At 47.4% G+C, this 19,964-nt stretch overlaps 1 long non-coding RNA gene across 3 annotated transcripts in view; it reads left to right on the top strand.

Moving 5' to 3' along the window:
- LOC310880432 overlaps positions 1–19,924 on the top strand; it is a 37,204-nt gene extending 17,280 nt beyond the window's left edge. The window contains exons 7-12 of one of the 3 annotated variants that reach the window (XR_014571678.1): positions 16–367; positions 679–5,827; positions 6,008–6,094; positions 11,273–16,769; positions 16,881–17,399; positions 18,665–19,924. This is a non-coding gene — a long non-coding RNA (uncharacterized lncRNA). The remainder of the gene's footprint in view (positions 1–15; positions 368–678; positions 5,828–6,007; positions 6,095–11,272; positions 16,770–16,880; positions 17,400–18,664) is intronic. The other 2 variants (XR_014571680.1, XR_014571679.1) reach the window with 2 other exon arrangements.
- Positions 19,925–19,964: the final 40 nt, after the last annotated feature.

Raw genomic sequence — 19,964 nt, 5'->3', positions numbered from 1 at the left:
AATATTCCTTTGTAGTCTTATCTTTACAGGAAACTCCCTATGTACCCAGGATACTGCACAGGTCACTGAGCAGCCATCTCCCCATTGCCTGGAGTCTTCTCAAGGGGAACTCATTTATTTAAGTATTCTGCTTCAGTTTCTTCAAAGTGAGACACAATACGTACCACACAAAGGGAAAAGCCTTAGTAACCAGCAAATGGCACAGGAATACCAAATGGTTTGGCAGCTTTTTCATTCTCTGGAGCTCTTGTTCCTCTGTTTCCTGCTGAACTGTGTGGCTGCAGAACCCAGAGCATCCCAAGAGGAAGAAGAGGAAATCAGAACCTATTTCCAGTGTTGCACACAAGTTAGGAGAAGGGATCTACAAGTGAGTGTCCACAGCACAAAGTGTAAGAGTTCCACTGAAGGTGATGAAACCAGCACTCTGCTTCAGTGTGTTCAGTGTGGTCTTACGGCTTCTGGGTGCTTTTCTGCTGGCGGGTCTCTTAGGGAGACTGTTCTTGTGCCTTTTCCCTGCTCAGAGGGGAGCAGCTTCAGGTTGGTTGTGGAGATATGATGGGGAAATTACAGCTGCTCACACCCTTCTTGCAAGGTCCATACACACCGCTGAGCTCTGTATAGACACTGAGTCAGGGAGGAACACTGACTAGGTGGTTCTCCTCTGTGCTTTATTTACAGTACACATCCCTGCATCAGCACCACAGCTCAATGAAAGACGACATAAAGAAACAGTACTGGAGACCATATCTTATCCCATCTGATCAAGCATTAGGGCTATAGCATGTCTCTGCTTCTCTGCAGATTTTTTTCCTTCCCAGCACCTGACTGTTGTAATGGCCATCCATGCCGAACTGCTACACATACCAACTGCTGCATGTGCACGGCAAACCCAGGGCCTCTTGACAAAAATGTGGATGTTTCCTTGTCTCCTTAGGTTGTGGGGCACAAGGAAGTGGTGGCCTAACAGAAATAGAGGTACCATGACTTGGGCTGGAGCCTTCCCAAACAGGGACAAGCAGCTAGTGCAGAAAGTAAGCAGAAGACCTCCTGTGCACAGCAAAGCTGTGATACCCAGGTGCCCTGGCTCCATGGGGTCTATCTACTGGCACTGCTGTTTACCCCCAATTGAAGCTCACTTCTAGGAGGGATTTTTATCTCAATGTAAAATTTTCCAGCTGGAAAAACATGCCCGGTAACCTTTGGACGGCCAGAGCCAGCCATGAGGTGGCAGCAACCTTGTATTGCCAAGGCCGGGGATTTGGCTCAGTGACCCATATTTCCCACTCTTACCATATATGTGAGGTCTCTAGACATGAGGCACACCAAGAAAAATCTGGCCCATCCTCTGGCTGCTGAAGAAAGAAGTGACACTTAGAAGTGTCCCCAGACAGGGGGCTCTGCAAGAAGACCCGTGAGCTCAACTCTCATCATCGCAAACAAACTGATGGAGCAAGACTCTCTCAGGTCTTTGAGTCCTGCCACTGATTCTCACACCCAGTGTCTTCCAGGGCTGCCTCATCCAAAATGAATTTGTGATATTCTTGCAACAAGAATTCTTCTCGATTCAATCTGGTGGTTGAAAGCTGATAAATACTCTAAAGAGACGTGGAAATGACAGGACAGCCCCTGTCATCCATCCTTTTGCTGAGGGTACTTGTGTAATGACTTGGGCAGAAAGCAGCAAGTGCATGATGATTTGTACTTCACCCTCTCCTTTTCCTGCTGAGATTGTGGATTCTTTCCTGCTGAGAAGAGGAGAAAATACTCTGCAGTCTTTTTTTTGGGACCCTCTCCAGACCTGGGCCAGTTTCTTTTGCAATGCAGACCTTATTCTAGCGTGTGCCATGGTGGCAAGGATCCTCCCTTGCAATGACTGTCCACAGTACTCTTCTTAGACAACTGCATGCAGATAAGCTCTGGGCTTTGCTCTGTCTCCTGAAATAATGCAGCCAACACTGAAGAGTCGGTTGATTCAGGCTCACTGACTTCTGGCCTGGATTAGTCAGTGTGGGGACACCTGCTGATCTGTCTGCTGATAGTGGCCTAGCAGAGCATGATGCAAATGCAGCTGAAGATGACAGAACCACAGAAAAATACCACCTGGGAGAGACCACTGGAGGTCTCAGGCCCAACCTCTTGCTCCAAGCAAGGCTAACTTCAAAGTCGGATCAGGCTGCTGAAGGCCTTGTGCAGCTGTTTTGAAAACCTCAAAGAATGGACGTTTCAGAAGCTCTCCAGGTGACAGGGAGGAGATCTGGGAGGCCGAGGTTGGGCCCCTGAATGGCCTCTCACGGCCTTGTGTTGGTAAGGATGATAAATACATGACATAGTTGTGATTTCAAGGCCAGTTCTGAATACCTGTTTAGACCTAATCCCAAATTGAAAACTAGTTCCAGATTTCCCTCAAAACTGAGTACATTTGGGGCCTAGGAGTTTGTGTTTGGCCCATTGGAAAGAGAGCCACGGAACTGAAGCCAAGGAGACTTTCCTAACCAAGGCTATAACAAGGGCTATAAATTCTTGCTATTTGCAGGGACAAATGACCCAGGAACCTGAGGTTGCAACTTCATGATTTTACATTAAGCTCTTACGGCACAGTTCCAGCTGTTTTCCTGGCCCTTGCTTCATGGCAAAAGTACAGCTGCTGTGACTGTCCAGCTGAAAAATACCCTGCCTGAGGAAAAGATCCTTTTATTTTGATTACTGTGATCAAAGGCTGGGGGAAGGTGGGATTGGCCCTGTCAGTGCCAGTCTCTGCTTAGGGAGATAGAGAAACTGTGGCTTTTTGTTAGTATAACAGGTGGTGCTGCAGGCTCCCTTCCTTCAGTAGGGGCATAAGGATCATACCAAAAAGGATCTGTAAAGTAAAGGGCTGATTTCTAAGAGCTGTAAGAGAGAGCACATGCTTTATGGCTCCAAACAATTTCTGCTCATGTGGAAAGGATTAAAGAGAAAAAACAACCCCGTTATTCACTTTGCTCCTGAGCTGTTTCGGTCCTGTCTTCTTCTGCAGAGAAGCTTTGACAGGAGTTGTTATCTATGGTCCTAAACTGCAGCTCATATCCCCAGGGCAGCTCATGGGATCCGTTTCCCTTGCCAGAGGACTAGGCGTCAGTGGGTACCTGTCATAGCAGTTCCTAAACGTGTGGTGCAAGCCTGGCTGTTTCCTTGCAGGACCTGCCTGCTTGCATCTCTGCTTTAAGGACGGAGTAGTGGGGCAGAGAGGAGCCAAGTGACTCCTCTGATGCCGCACGGTGGGGCTCTGGCAGGTCAAGCCCCAGATCCACAGCTTCTCTTAGCTGTTCAGCTGCAATCACAGACAGCGCAAACATGCCCCTCATGCAACAACAGCCTTGTTACTTGGAAATGCTAGAAAGTTTCCACATCCTGTTCCTATTCCATTGACTGCACCTGCGTGAATGCCCGCTGTTCTCTCCACCAGGGTGTCAGCAGATCCTGTAGCTTGTTTTCCACTGAAATGTCTCCTCTTAGGTAAATATTACATCTGAGGTTGCTTTGCCAGTGGCTTTCCTACCTGGAGTTTGTACAACAGGTCAATGCCCTGCTCAGAGATAACAGGAATACTTGCTGTGAGTGCTGTTTGCTGCTGTGATATGCCATCCTGCTTTTCCCTCACCAGCTTCTCCTTTAAAGGTTTTTGAATGCTGCTGAAGTCATGGAGGTTTCAGCAAAGTGAGGGAAATTTAGGACAAACTCTCTAGTGCTTGGACAGAGCAGAAGGGCTTGTTTATTCCAACAGCCATGGCTTGTAAATTATTCATCTGTGCGTAATTGAAACATGCAGATCCTCAAAGGTCGTGTTACAAAGGGTGAGGTGAAGGATCAGCAAGCTTTGAGCAAAACAGAAAGGTTAACAGGTCCTGGGGAACCCTTCTCCATCCACCTGCATCTGCTCAACAGGAATTCTTGCTTGCAGAAGAAAACTGAGTCTCGGATAAGTGAAGCAATGCACAAATGTGTGTGTGGTGGGGAGGACATCTGTAAAAGCTCTTCCTGTGCCTGTTTTCCCTCCAGTGGAAACACAGATGGAAGCTGGTTGCAGTGAAACTTAGAGAGAGCCTATGGGCACACACAAATATCAGTGCACAATAGTTTTTAGCCTCTGTGAAGTGTAGAAAAAGTTTCCAAAGACCAAGAGAGATCAGAATAGCCAACTAAGCAGAAAAGAAGCCAGCACGCTTCTGCTCAGCAATTCTGTCTCCAGACAAAACCAGACTTCAACTAATTAAAACGAGCAGATGCTAGCTGGAACATTAATTGGAACAAGTATCATCTTCTGTCTGCTTAAATCTGTGTTCTAGCTCTCTCCTAGTAGGTTTGGATATATATAGAGAGTTAACTCTTTAGCTGGCTTATTATTTTGTTACACACAGCATGTAGTTAGAAGAGTTTAATGAAATATCTATGAATAGATTTGTGTGTGTATATATATATATATATTTAGGAGCAAACAATTCTCCATCTAATACTGCAAAGACATCAAACCCAGCATTTTCAACCCTTCCTTCTCACAGTGTTAGTAATAAAGCAATCTTCCTCAGCTTTGAGAGGTCTTAGAAGTAGCACTGGGCACAGGGCCAGCTGCTGTTCTTCCCCATCTGCACTGTATTAAAGGATACCTCTTCTCCAACCTGTGCTCATTTGCTGCCCTCAGCCCATGTTCCTTCTCGTTAATCTTGATGTATGCTCCATAGAAAGTGCAAAGTGCTTAGCTGATATCTGATACACTTATAAATAGCCTGTCTGCCCTGCTATGGTTCTGCAGCTATCCCAACACGAGTAAACACCCAACGTATTGCACTCTTCCTGGAACTGGGATGCTATTGAAGATTTTCCTCTAAAGCATCCAAATTTGCCTCCTCTGGAAGCCGGGTACTTGACTGCAGGCACCGCTGCTCTGTTCCAGATTGGCAGTTCCTCAGTCTCGTCCTAGTCTCTGATTCCTCCCTAAGAGATGAGGGAAAGGCAACATTTGGGTAACGAGGCTCTTTCACTGTTCCCTGCTCTCCCTGCTCCGTGGGTGCAGGTCAGGGCTCCCTCTGCACAGCTCCAAGTCCCAGACCTTCCCCTCTGCTTCACACACAGGTTGCCCCCAGGCTCCTGCTATTCCCTTCATCCTCACACTCCCTGTTTCCTCCTCCTTCATCGAGGACAGATTCTGTTTCCTTGCTGGACTCACTGAATCTGTTGTAGGTCTGGCAATCCCTGCAGAGATCTGTCCTGCGATGCTTTCCTGAGCACCAGTTCTCCCATCTAAATGCCACGCAGTCCTCTGCCTTCCAGGGAACTAGGAGCAGCAACAACCCTGTGCAAACTCCTCCGTCCTTCCTTGGTGCATCTCTCTTAGTCCCTTTTTCTTTTGGTGACCTCCTTGAGTGATAACTTTCATTTCCCACCCGCATTTGTACTGAATGAGCCTCAAATTCAGCTCCCCAAGAGCCCCCCAAATAGAGCTAAATGTAGGCAGGAGAGGCCGATTGGGATATTAGAGATTATCCCTGACTCATTTTCTTGCAAGTCTGATGCAAGAAGTGAGTCAGATCCCTCCGACAAAGCTTGACCCAACAGCCCCAGCCGGCAGCCGGCCGAGTGGCAGCGTGTGGAGCTTGTGTCGTTTTGCAAATGGAATAAAGGTCACTTAGCACAGCGGCGGCTTCCTGCATCTGCCGTTAGATCAGAGGCATCTCGCCTGAAGAAGCCTTGCAGCTCGCTTACCCCATTGCCTCTCGTGGGTGGGATAAGCTCCCCAGAGCCCTCAGCAAAGGGGATGTGTGCTGCTGAGCGGTGACCCTCTTTCTTTACCAAGGTGGGGCAAAGGTCCCTGCCCTGCAATGCTGAGCTGGTCACGCTCAAAATGCTGCCAGTCCTCGGCCCCTTTGCAGCCAGGGCTCAAAAACCCTCTCCCTCCTCTGGGCATTCTCTCGTAGCAATGCTGCCAATACTAATCCTAATGTAACTCTGCTTTTTGGCTGCTTTCTCTTCCTAGGTGTTGATGCTGTCATTACTGAATGACACCTCCTCCTTTCCCCGCAGCTCGGCTGCAGACAGGCATCTCCTGGGGCCGGTGGCTGAGGTAAGCGGCTCCGTCTGACTCCTTGCGTTGAGTTCTCAGTGCCCATCCTCCTTCTGGAGGTGTCTTGTTGACTACCGAGAGCCACGGGTGAGTGGCTCATGCACTGCTATCTGATTATTGAGACAAGGAGATAAAGTTAATTGATATTTGTCTCCTTATATTCACCTCCCACGTAGCAGCAGCATCTCCCCTTATCAGCGCCCACCCAGCTCCTCTGCCATCTAGGTCTCAGCGGTGGTCTGCTGTCTGCCCTGTTTTCCCTCTCAGCTGGTTTCAGGTTCAGACTCTGCCCATTTTCTCCCAAAAGGAGACAAACTCCTAATGTGGATTCTGCAGCTGGCATCCCCTCAGCCCATCCCCACCTCATAGGAACACCTCGCATGGAGCTGCCCTGAGAGTGGTGCGTGCAGCCGGGCTGTCTGGAGCGAGCACCAGTGTTGCTGCCTTTGGGCTGGGGCCTGCACCACTGCAGGTTTCATGATTCTTAGAGTTGTTTTTAGTTGCTGCTATCTCTAAATGTGCACCCCAGAGAAGTAAGGCGGATCCTGACCCAGGACTCTTCCCTGGGGAGAACAGGGGAAGCGGTGCTCAACACCTCTGATGGAGCTTCTTTTGGGTATGGCAGCAGTCTCGCTCTGCTGAATGCAGACTTATGCCAGGTTAAGCCCTCACCCCTGAATGCCTCTTCTGTTCTTGTTCCAACGCAGCTTCTAAATTAGAAACCCTACCACCTGCATATGATATGAACAGGGATTTTGCAACATTGGGAGGGCTGAGTCAGGGCACAGGGACGAGAGCTATTTCTACTGCCGAAGAGGCTCGATTGCGTTCAGGTGCCCACTGCAATGGTTTCCCTTCTCACCCCGTCTCCCCAGGGGTTGTGCAATGTTGGCACCGGTCAGCCTGGTGGCGGAGGAGCGGCCGGAGCAGCTCGGTGAGCTCACTGCCTGCCCATCGCTTTTTCCCCTGTCAGCAGTAGCATGTCCAAGGTAAACCATCTCATTTTGGAACCGCTTTGGTTCAGGCTCAGACTGGCAGCCCCTGTCTTGCTGTGAAATTTCTCGATATGGCAGCTCCCATTCAAAGTTTAGTATCGCAGCAGGACGCCACCCAGGCATGGAAAGAAGCCTGCAAACCCTCGCCATGCTGCACCCTCTCCAGTGGCCTGCCCTGCGTGTGCGTTACACGCAGTAACCTTCCCTGAGCCCAGTTACCCCAGGCTGTACCCTGCAGCAAAAGCCATCTGGTGCCTGTCCTTCAGATCCAGCCCCTCTGGCCAGCACCCCCTTGTAAGCTTCCCAAATAAAATTTAATGGAGCTTGTTAAAGCTGTTGAGATTGGTGGCAGCTGTGGGAAAGGGTCTTGTAAATAAGAGTGCTTAGATTTCTCTTATCCTCGTATTTAGTTTCCTGTAGGCTTTTCAGTGCTTTCTGAGCCTGAGTTATGGCTAAACCATTCTCAAGGACTAGTTGAAGTCTCTTGTTTGTTTTCTTGATGCTTTTCCTAGTGTCTTGTAAATCATCTTCTGTCTTTGGCAGTGGTAAAGGGTGAAGCAAGCAGTTCCACCACTGCAATATATCTACATTTTGTTACAGCAGGAGAAACAGAGCCCAGCTCCTGACTGAAGGTCTTTTGAGTTGTTCTAAGTTTTAATGTATAGCATCGCTTTGGGATCAGCCCAGTGAACACTCTATCAGTTTGCCTCATTTACCTTCCACTCCCCATGCACTGTTAGACCTCGGACTTCGTGCTATGCTCCTCTGGGTCGTGGCTTGGTCTCTTTTCAGAGGGTAAATCCTGCAGCTCCACCAGTGTGCAGCTGCTCACAGTGGCCCCATGAAGCAGCCCACGTGGCTCGTCTGCAGGCATGTGGCCTTGAAGTCTGCCGAAGAAGGCTCCTGGCATGTTTTCTCCTCAAAGTTGGGGATGAGGGAGGAGGAGGCTGCAATAATTGAGCTGAGAAAATTTTTCGTCTCCTGTCTGGGTCTCAGTGGGCTCCAAAGAGGGTTGAGAAGTGCCAAGTTCTCAGGTTGGCCCTGTCCCATGTGGCGGCTGCCTTCCAGTGTGGCTCAGGAGCCTCTGCTCGAGGTGACTTTTCAGCATTTTAATTCCTTTCTGCGCCTCTTCTTCTGGGTTGCTGAAGCTTTTCTACTGGCTTGTGTTTTTATGAGGATTTGTCTCACCCACTGGGCTCTGATCGCTGGGACACCTTTTGGTCCCTGTTTCCAGAAAAGCATCGCCGCTGCTGGGCCCTACCCAGGACGCCTGGATGTGTCCATCAGCCGCCCCGGCAGGCTGCCACTGCAGTTCTCTGGTCCCTCTTCGAGCCCATTGCTCCCTCCCCATTGCTCATTTTCTCTTGGCTCAGCATAAACACCAGCCCTCAGCGTTCTCCTTGGAGGTGACAGCCCATGCCTGAGTCCAGCAGTGAACCATTTGCTCCAAGCAGCAAACGGAGCCGCCTGGAGGCCCTCAGGGCTTGCTTTGCTCCTGTCTGTGTCCAGCTCCTTTGGTGCCTTTTGCACCACATGCTCTGATTTCTTTCCCTTTCCCCAAAACATCATCCCCTTTTGGCTCCCCCATGAACCTTCCTTAATTCTCTTATTCCAAAAAAGACCTGAATGTCTCCATGTACTGATCCTGACTGATTGATCCCTGAGATTTTTTTAACCTTTATTTCTCTTGCCCAAGCAATTGCACTGTCCTAACACCAAACAGCAAGTCCAAGGGGGATTCAAACCCTCTCCTTCTGCCCCATGCAAACTTTCTGGCTTGGGAGGGGAAATAGCTCTTTTGTCTATGATTTTTGCTGCTGCATGTGAGCGTACCCTCTTTTAAAATGTTTTTGCTTGAGGACAAATTATTATAGAGTTTTCTGAGCAGACTTGCACCGATTTCATGTACTTCTGCATGCCCGAGGCCTGATCCTGGCAGTGCTGAGCAGATTCACTGCGAGGCAGAGTTATGCCCGGTTCCTCAGCAAAGTCTGTTCTGGTGTTGCACAACGCATCTGTTCTCGGGGGGGCTGTGCGCAATCTCCCATCCGGACAGACGTCTGAGCCTGATCCTGCTGGAGTGACGTCAAGGGCTGCAATACTGTACCTCGTCCTGGCACTCTGCTGCTGCAGCAGCTGCAGCCGCGCTGGAGGTCGTGCAGCCGCTGCTGCTTTGACCTGCAATTAACAGGTTACCGACGGGCAGCACGGGTGGCCCTGCAGCTCCAGAAACCTCAGGCTGGAAGCAAATGGAAGTTGCTTTTAAAAGGAGGATCCTCGTGTTTTGACCTGTGAGCAGGGCAGCGGCTGGGATAAAACTCCAGCAAATTTGCAGCCTTTCCTGTGCTTGGGGCTCGGGCTGGCACAAGTGAATGCCTTTTGTCATGGAGCTGCAGCAGCCAGCACCACAGAGAGTGCCAGTAAATCACTGGCCTTGGCTTGGTGCTCATCCTCGTGGCACTGATTAAGAGAACAAGAGTACATTATCTAGAAGCAGCTATTGTGAATACTTGCTGCTGAGGTCTGCTGAAGGCAATAGTGACGGGTAAAACAGCAGCCTCAGCTTGCACCCAACCCACCATGGTGGAATATAAGGGTGGCAGATACAACGGCTACACCTGACTGCAGCAGGGAGGTGTCCTGGTGCTGCAGGGAAGGAGGAGATCCTCACATCCTCGGGGCAGCACACACTTCCATCCCTGCACCTCGAGGCACCCTGGCCTCTTGCACTCCCCAGAGGCAGGGCAGGAGAGCTGTGAAATGGCGTTGAGCTGCTCAGCAGGAGTGGATTCGCTGGGACCTCCTGGCGTCATCACAAGCATTGCCTGCGCCTCGCTGGCCCGGGCTGATTCCAACCCCGAGCTAGAGAAATGATTCTTCTAAATCTTTCGGCTGGTTGGCTGAGTGCTGGCCCAGGCTGCGGTCCATCTTGACAGCTCTGCACATAGGTCAGAAGGAAGGAAAGGGTGTCTTGCAGTTTCAATTTTTATATGAATGCCCACGCACTTCTTCGATTCTTCTTCAAAGCTTCTGACAGAATAAGAACCGCTCCCAATTTTAGATTTTGGAAGTACTTGGATTTTCCGAGTTTTAAGTCCAGCAGGAGAAGTTCCAGCATGACGTGGGGGCACAAAGTGTCCTTGCCTTCAGGCAGATCAGCGCTGTTCAGCAGTAGCTGTGCACAGGGCATGGCTGCATGGGGCAAAAATAGCAATGGGAAGTGGGAAAGTAACAAAAGGTGACCTGCAATGTTAGCGAGAACATTTGTGATGGCTCATGAAGTGAAGAAACTGGAAGACACATAAACCTGTGTAGATATTTTTTAAAAAAGAATAAATTTTCATGGAGTTTAAGAAAATGGGAGAGTGTTTTTTAACGTGTAGGAAAAGAGGTAAGGAAATTATCCTTAAAAAAAATGTAATTTTGATCTGGAAATAGGGCTGAGACAAGTCTTGAGGGTAAATATTTAATTACTGGATCAATTTTAATAAAGATCTAGAGTTTACAATTGATTTCTTTATCCTCTGCTGCACCAACCAGTGAAATTCCTGGTTAGTACTGGTGTGGGTCCTGTCAGCGAGTAACTTATACTTGTGATTATAATTGACTTTACATGCTAAAAGTGAAAAACTTGACATCCAAGAACCAACATGCTTTCTGTGCTCTCTCATCAGTGAAAATTTTTTATTTCTGGGCGTAAAAGCAAAATTAATTTTCTTGACTGGTCACCCTAGTGAGGTTGCGATACTTTGCAGGGCAGCAACTAGCCTGTATTTACCTTAGGGGCTGTGATATTTAGACAGGAATTCCATTGCAAAATGGAATTACAATAGTGAACTTTAGCTAAACCTGGCAAGTTAGCATGACCAATACTTGACTGTAATAATGGAGTTGATACTTGTTTATTGACAGGAGCCATAGTGCTATCCAGAGAAGCCCTACTGCATGCACTAGTTCATGGGATGCTCACAATTAAATACAGACTGAAGCACTTCAGTGCCAACAGCTGGTGCTGCTCTGTGTCTCTGCAACAAGTAGATCCCACGTCCACTTCGTCAACTATTGGGTGATGTGCAGTGGTTTAGTGCCTTTTTTTTTTTTTACACTGAATTAGCATGTCATTAAGTAGAGGTTATAGAAGAGTGAAATGGTTAAATAAGATGCGTTGTTCTCTCCCATTCAGTGATGGCAGGTTCTTCCTGCAGGAGCTGCCACATTCCCTGTGACATTGGCACAACTCAGGTGTCCTGAAAAAAAGGCTTTGTCATCATCTTTTTGCTATATATTCTGCACTGGACAGTCTAAATGCTTTTTATGAATATCAGTTTGTTCAGCGTCAAGACTGCTATCCTCAGGGAACCATTGGAAAAAACGAAGAGCAAGGAGATGAGGTGAGTTGCTTCTGGCCATATAGACGTTAATTAAATAGGAGCAGAGTTGGGAAAGGACATGTTTTCCTCCAAAGCAGTGTTTATGGGAAAAAATATATGCCAGTGATCTGAATTCAGCTCTTAGTTATTTCTTGTGACGCTAGTGGAGGTGAATATTTTGCCCAGGAACACCTACAACATAAGAAAATGTGAATTTTTAGATCACAGGATGCATGACTAAAATTTCCCTAAACTTTCTGACAAGTCCAAGGCTGGCGTGAATGAAAACACTTCCTATGATCACGTCTGTATTTTGGGGAAGTATAATCCAGGTCTGCATCTGTGTTTTCTTCATTGCTTACACTGCTACTAAGGATTCAGTGGATGAAGAAATAGAACATTACATCACAGTGGATCATTTTTAAATGAGCAGTCCCTCTGGCTTGTTTATTTGTTTGTTGTTAATTATTCTGTTGAGAATATCTGGCCTGTGGCAAGCAAAGCAGTCAGCTCTCAACAGCAGCGAAATAAATCTCAGTCCAGGGCAAAACAAATTGGGAAGAAGCTCCAGAGAGTGGTGCTATTTGAAATAAGTTGAAGTATTATTTTGAAAGCTTGCATGGAAGAATGGAGTTTTGCCAACTATTACAATTGGACTTCAGAGTAACTGCTGAGTGGGTAATTATTCCCCCAGGAACACGGGAGTCTGGACAAATGTAAGACAGAACAAGAGGGGAAAAAGTGTATGGAGAATTAACTTTAGAAAACAAGCTAGAACATTAGTCACAGGAGGGATATAACTCAACATTCATTTAATGTTTATTTCTGTGATGAACAGAAACGTTGTTCTTAACCCCTGTGCTGAAGCAGGAAATAGGAGCCTTCTCTCTTCTTGAGGCAGCTGGAACTGCTTTGTTGAAGTTCATATCTTTGATAAGCGGGTGAAGGGGAGGATAAAGAAATGTGCTGAACATGCTGCAAACCCAGCAAACGGGCCTTGTGCTTGGAACAGGGAAAGAAACCACCTGTGGAGCTTGTTGAGATATTATGTGGTGTCTGTTGTGGTCTTCAGTGACTCCCCCAACATGAAGATGGGGCAATATCCCAGGGTTTAGAAGCTAATGCCCCCCTCCCCATAGGAGTACTTGCTCATGGTCTGTCTTCAAGCCATGGTCCCACTTTCCTTTGTGCTGAGCAGCACCTCAGCAGCAAGGAGGTAATTCAGCTCTACTGCACGTTGGAGGAGCTGAAATACAATGGCAAAAAAAACCTCGAAGCATGTGAGACTTTTTTTGTGGTTATATAGTGCACATGTGGTAACTGTTGAACTGTAGACTTACCTGTAGAGTGTCCACACTCAGCTTTCGTGATTCATTGCTCCCATTCTGATCTTAACAGCAGCAATTCACTGATCAGTCCTCTTTCTAAAGCAGGATCAGTATTGCTTTGGATGTTTGGCATTTTGGAAGATGGCTGTAATTCAGGTGACGCTGGAGAAGAATGAAACTTCACAAAAGCATCTTATCTATTCAACACTGAACCTACACAAATGGGCCATATGCACTGAACTGAGTGCCTGGAGTAACATCACAGCCAAAGGGTCCAAACCCCCAGCCTTGGATCTCCCCAGGTTTGTGAACTTTGGCTCTGTCTCAACTCTATAACCTCCAAAGACGTTGACTGAACCTCCCTGCTGGGCTCTCGCCACATCTCTGGCCAAGTGATGGGCTCCCACTTGCCTGTCCAGCACTGGTCCCCCCAGGCACACGCCTGTTGGTGCTGCGGTGTTGCATTTCTGACCTGTCGTTGCTCCGTGACCTGAGCGAAGGTTACCAGTGTTTTTGTGTGGACTCTGTGTTTACTATTTAAGGTGAGCAAGAGGCTCTGGATTCCACTGGTTGGGTCATCCTCTCTGTTTCCCAACTCAATGTAAACGGACAGACAGGCAAGGTAGCTCTTCCTTGAAAACCTCCAAATTCTATTGCCAGTTTCTGGCAGACTCGGTGCTGGCAGCATGTGATGGATACAACACAGTCATAGCTGTTCGTTTTTGTAAACGTTGTCTGCAAAAGCACCATCTTCTCTTAACACCTTGAGCCACTTCCCTGGAGTCCTCAGCACCAGGCTCCTGCACAAACACACCCAGCTCTGGCGTATTCCTTCCAGGAGAGGGCAGGGGAATACAGTTTATTGCAGATTCACTCCTGAACAGGAGCCAGGTTTAGTCATGTCCCAGATCTTCCTGTATGTCTTCTAGTCTATTTTGCTTTCCTAAACGCAGTAGAGAGGTAAGTGCTGAATCTTGAAGTGAGTCAGTGGATTTTGTCACATTTACAGACCTGCCTGTTCCTGAGTCATCTTCACGAGGGACAGCTTGGACTGCGCTGCTTGCCTTGCTCTTGGACCTCTAGGAACAAGCCTCATCTGTCACATTGGAAGCATCATCAGCTCCTGCACAGCCTTGGGACCAAGGTTTAAACAGCTGAGGCCCAGCTCTTCTGCTTCTTATCATCACATCAGGGGAGGCAGTGATGGGACAGCATGTCTGTCACTTGCTTAGCAAACCCATATCCCTGCAGGAGATGGCCTGATTCCCTTGGCCGTTCAGAATAGTAATTGGTGCAGCTCTGCTCTTGGGTGTGTTTGACCACAGATTAAAACCCAGGAGGTCTGCATCGAAAGCCAGGTTCGGAACAGGACCTGGTTGAAGATGGTTTGGAAAAATAGCAGCCAGAAAGTCAGCTGATATTTTCTTTTTCAGTATCTTAATGAACAGAAAGTTTGGGAGAAAGTCAGAAACTCTCGCCAGCTCTCCACAGTTTTTAATATTCCAAAGGGCATTAACATACAAAAATCCTAAAATGAGTTTCTTCCATCTTATCCCCGCCTAGACCTATAACTCTGACTTGAAAAGACCACATAATTTCCAAACTAGTTAAGGAAAGAAAAAAATATATGAAAGAATCAATAAACTGTTGGCCCTGCAGCGCAGATGCCCTTGCAAGGCCAAAGAAATGAAGCCCTGAGATTGCTGTTGCCGTTTCCACCTTGTCCTGCAGAACCACAGTCAGGGATAAACATATTCTTTGTGTCAATATTTCTGTAGTACCGAGAGAACTTGCAGTCCTTATCTGCGAGTGTCAAGGACTGCCGAGTTAAAGCGATCGTAACGTTACTGGGGAGTTTGACAGGCTTGGGTGCTCGCCCTGGGCTGTGTTACGGCTCCGGGGCTGAGAGCTGCAGCTCGGCAAGGCTCGGTCGGACACTGCCACCGGCTTTGTGGCAGAGGAACGGGATCTGTCTGCAGGTGGCTGGTTCAGGAAAATCTCCAAATAGAAGTTGAACTCGTAAATTTTTCTTCGCCTGATTGTTTTTGCTTCTCTCATTGGGAAAGAGCGGCCTCGATTTGTAAATCACATGTAAATGTGCAAGTAATCAATTCAGCCTTGCTAACTCTTCTGCTAAGTGGTTGGTTGGCTCTCCAGACTGCTGACAGTTTGCTGCTGCAGCGACGGGGAATAGCAGGGGCTGGGGCAAAAATACCACAGGTGACCTCTAAGGCGGCAAAGCACTTACCCTGTGCAGCACAATCCCTCTTTTTGCCCATCCGTGAAGCTCAAACACTTTCCCTTCCAGTCCCCTCAAAAGCGAGAAGTCATTTGTAACACAAAACTGCAAAAAAGCTTACAGAAGATGGGAAAACCTGAGGCAGGAAAAAAATCAGCCTCAGGACAGCCACATGTGGAAAGGCAAAGTGTGGGCAGAGCCAAACAAGCCTTAGGTGCAAACTGCTGAGCACGGAGCAGCCTTTTGCTCCCTCTCCCACCTTTCCCGGTGCTGTGCTACGTGGCGTAGCAGCTTGGGAACAACTTCAGCCCGCAATTTCTTTTTGATTTTACAATGCAGTGCTATTATTATCTCCAGGAAAATTTTAAAAGCCTTGAATGCTGAGCTTTATTTGCCTTTCCTGACTGGATCTTAGCACACAGCCATCAGACAAAGGACAATGGAAAGTGCCTTAACTACGCCTTAGCCCCCGTGTTTGGCGGGGCAGTAGGAATGCCACAGAGGCTGTCTGAGCAGGGGAACCAGTTTGACCGAAGTTCTCTCCTGAAAGGTGGCAAAAAAGGCGATGGAAATTCCCCAGGCAGGATCAAGCCATAGAGGTGACAACTGATTTTTAAAGAACTTGGCGACGAGCTGGACAGGGAAGGAAGTCACTTAGCAATGCACAAAAAGCATGGGGCAGGGGAAAAGGTGCATGTATTTTACAGCAGGGAGAATGGGTTCAGTTTTGCTGCAGTACCAAATAAAGCCACTGGACAGAAGAAAGCTGACTTGAGACATTGGTGACAACGGCACAAAAGATCATCCCCAAAAAGCCTGCCCCAGCCCAACAGTCATTGCTGGTTCTTGTGAAAAGTTGGCAGCCAAAAGTGATCAGAGGATAAGTCTCGATATGTGTATTTCCTGCTGTTATGCAAAAGCTCATAGTGTCTCCAAAACCTTGAGCAAAGCTGAGATGTGTGCCAACTTGCTTTCACTGTCACGGGGCTCCAAGGAATTGATCAGTAAATCAGTTCGTAGCTTGAGAGGTTCATTCAGTTATCCTGGATGGATGGAGAAGAGGCTGGCATTGCCACTGCAGCTCGTAAATCTCAGGTTTGGGTTTAAGCCCAAAAGCACTTCTGTGGACCCCAGAACCAGGACTGTGATTTGAGGCCTCACAACAGTCTCAGCGTGAGGTGAAAAAAACCTTCTGAGGTAAAATCTCTGCTCAGAAAAGATGCTGTAGAGGATGAGGCTGTGGGCATCTTTCACCAAGGATGACCCCAGATCCGGGCTCCACGTGACACTGACTTTTGCATGCATTGTCATTATTCTCTGTTACATGGTAGTGGGTTAGCACAGGAATGAAATTGTTTGTGCTGAAATGAAATATCAGAATGCATGCTTTCATGTATCCTGTTTGTTTGTTTTTAGCATGTCCCTTGTCTGTCTAGAATTTTTGTCTGGTCAGAAAAAAATGGACTTTGGCTATTTGTCCGGGGTGTCCTAATGTCCGATAGCCTGGACAGAGCAGGAATTTCTACAAGATTGCTGGACCTCCAGAAGTCCCAAAGGCACAGCCTCTGCATGTATGTACAAGGACTTTCCTGAAGTTTCCCAGCACAGCTGATCCCACATGTGTGGCTAAGGGCATCTGGACATGTGCAAGAATTTTGGTGCATCCAGAACCTGTCACACAGTGGGTGAGCGAGCTCACATCAGGGGTTCGTCCTGGACGCTCTGGACTCCTTTCCCCTGGCAGTATGTGTTGCCTGCATGCATTTTTAATTTTATTATTTTGTTTTGTTTTATTTTGTTTTATTTTATTTTATTTTATTTTATTTTTATTTTATTTTATTTTATTTTTCCTAGGGAAATTTCCAGGACAAATACAGAGGCCCTAGTTACACTTGGTTATTTATTGCCATTGCATTTGAACTCCCGAGAATTGCTCTTGCCTTGTACTGAATGGGTATGAAGCTCTGTAGGGTTCTGCAGTGTAGCTGAAGTTACTCATCCCGAGCCATCCAAAGTGATGATGAACTGGAGCTGTGTTTATTCATCCCATGGGTGTCCTTGGGCTCAGACTCACAAGCTCATTACCTGATTTACCAAATTCCCACCTGCCTCTCGAAGCGACTGGTCCATAGCAGGTGGTAAAAAGCCACGGATCCCTCCTCTGTGTGCAGCCGCACAGGGCTAGCACCAGCACAAGCGGCACATCTGGGTCTGCTGGAGACCCCTGGAGACACCAACCTCTGTATTTGCTTCAGTAAGAGCTGAATGCAGCCAGCCCTGCGGGATACTGGTAGGAAAACAGAAAAGTTTGGGCCTAGTGAAGTGGAAGCGGCTTGAAAAGCAGAACTGGGACATGCACCGGTTCATTTCCACGTGAGTAAACATGGGATTTCCCTACCCTTCTGCGACTGAGACACAGTTGGAAATTACTGTAACTTAAATCTAAAGAAGTTGTCCAAAATTCAGAGCAAACACTAATGTGTCCCAGTGCATTTCTAGGTCATAATGATAAAATTAAGACTATAAATTTGGGTTGTGTTCCTGGCATTAAACATTCTAAGGTAATTCCATATCTGCACAAACCAACAATTCTGATTCCAATAAATCCAATCTTGAGGGTTTGGGATTTTAGCCATATCTAAATCTAATCCTTTGCATTGCATCAAGCTAAACTTCACCTACTCAGGGAACAAAGGGATAGAAAACAGTGAAACAAGACTTGCTAAAAATCTATTTGGGGTACAAATATTCAAGGCCAGTGTTTTTACCAATGCAATGCTTTTTACATCAGTGAAGTTACACTAATGCAGGATTTGGCCCTGGTGTTTGTGTATAAATATAGTATTAGGAATCTGATGAGCGTGCACTTATGCATTATTCATTGCGATACGAGGAAAGGAAGAGCGAGGTCCCTGCACGAGAGCAGAACACAGCGAGCGTGTGCGCGCTGCTCTGTGCTGCAAGCTGAAAGGCAGCGCTGAGCAAGCGGGACGGCTGCAAGGGCACCGAGCATCCGGAGAAAGTGGAAATTGCATCTCTAATTCCTCTGGCTAAACCGAGGGAAGGTGAAAACCTCACTAATCTCTGCTAAAGCAAACTCGGTAGGACAAAACTGGCTGAAATGAGGAAAGCGTTTCCACTTTGTTAAGAATGTGCTGTGACCCCTTTTCTTCACGGTCCTAACCTCCGTGTGTCTGGGGTGGGGAGGACAGGCCACAAACCCATCCCTCCCGTCCCTTGCAGGGCACATCTCCAGCCTCCGTGCCTCCTTGCAGACCATTCCTGTGACCCCTCAGGGTTTTGCCCAGCCCAGCCTGGCCATTGAAGCCTCTCAGGTCCTTAGGTACTGGGTGCTGCCTGGGCACCCCCAGGTCCTTTGGCTGCATCTGTCGGGGCTTGTCTCGGCTGGAAGTCCTTTTGGAAGAGGCTGTTTGGTGTTTGCCAAAGTGTGAAATGTGCTGCTGGCAATTCTGAAGCAATGAGGACTGAGGAGAGTTTTCCTCTTCAAGGCACTGGGCTGGAGTTGAAAAGAGAATAGGCTGTGGCTTGGTTCTACCAGAGACATTTGGTTCAACCGTCTGTGCTTCAGTTTCACCATGAATTCATAGAATGACGTTAATGCTTCATTTTTCCTACAGGACAGCAATTTGCAGCCCTGAGGCCCACAGTCCTGCAGCATCAGAGTGAAGAGATCAGAAAGGCGCCCAGACCTGTGTCACTGGGCTGTGCCCAGCCAGCCCGGCCTGCGCCTTCCCTGGGATCAGAAAAATAAAAAAAATGTGACTTGAAATATCTCTGATGTAGTAGGGAAACCCACTGCTGCGGGAGCTGGCAGCCTGTGCGTCCAAACAGCAGCTTCCTCACTGGGCTTCACCACTGCGGGAGTTAAATGTGGATCCTGATCGCCCCGACGTTGCATGAATAGTGCTATATTTGCATATATAAAGCTTTAAAATTGTAAATTTATGTATAATTTGTGTATATATAATTAATGCACGTGTACCTGTATATACATATATATACACTAGTTTGTTTATACATATATACATACATACATACTAGTGTATTTAACCAGTGTGTGTGTGTATATATATATGTATAACTGGTATATACATGTGTGTATATATAATCAGGGTATATATACATGTATATATATAACGAGTGTATATATCCGCGTATATATGTAACTAGTATATATATGTATATATATAATAAGTATATATATACACATATATATGTATACAGTGTATATATACATCTATATACACTCTCAGACATATGGTCTGATTTTTGGGTGGTCCTGTGTTGGACTTGGTGATCCCTGTTGGTCCCTTCCAACTCAGGATATTCTGATTCTATGATTCTATGATATATGTAACCAGTGTGTATGTATGTATATATATAATGAGTGTATGTATGTGTGTATATATATGTAATGAGTGTATATATGTACATATATAACCAGTGTATATATACCTGTATGTATGTAAGCAGTATATGAAAGTGTGAGTATATGTTTATGTGTATATATGTGTAAGTGTATGTATATGTGTATATATGTATATACCTGTATATATGTAAGCAGTATATGTATGTATATGTGTAAGGAGTGTATATATATGTACACATATAACCAGCGTGTATGTGTGTGTATGTATGCAACCAGTGCATATATCCATGTCCATACTTAACCAGCATATACATACGGACGCGGTGCACATACAGGTGCATATCCGTGCACATACACACCCCGCCGAGCCCCTACACGCGAGCCTACAGCCCCCCACGCCCGGCAGCGCGATGGGGGACACCCCCAGCCCCAGCACCCCCCTTTCTAACCCCCCCCGGGCATCCAGCGGCCGCGGGCACGGCGGGGGCCGGGCTCCCATCGGGGCCGGGCTGGGGCCGGCCCCCGGCGCCGCGGGGCCAATGGTGGCG

Source organism: Anser anser, assembly GCF_964211835.1.
Source record: "Anser anser genome assembly, chromosome: 12".
Lineage (NCBI taxonomy): Eukaryota > Metazoa > Chordata > Aves > Anseriformes > Anatidae > Anser > Anser anser.
The sequence above is the reverse complement of the archived record's forward strand: the minus strand, read 5'-3'. Positions and strand labels throughout refer to the sequence as shown.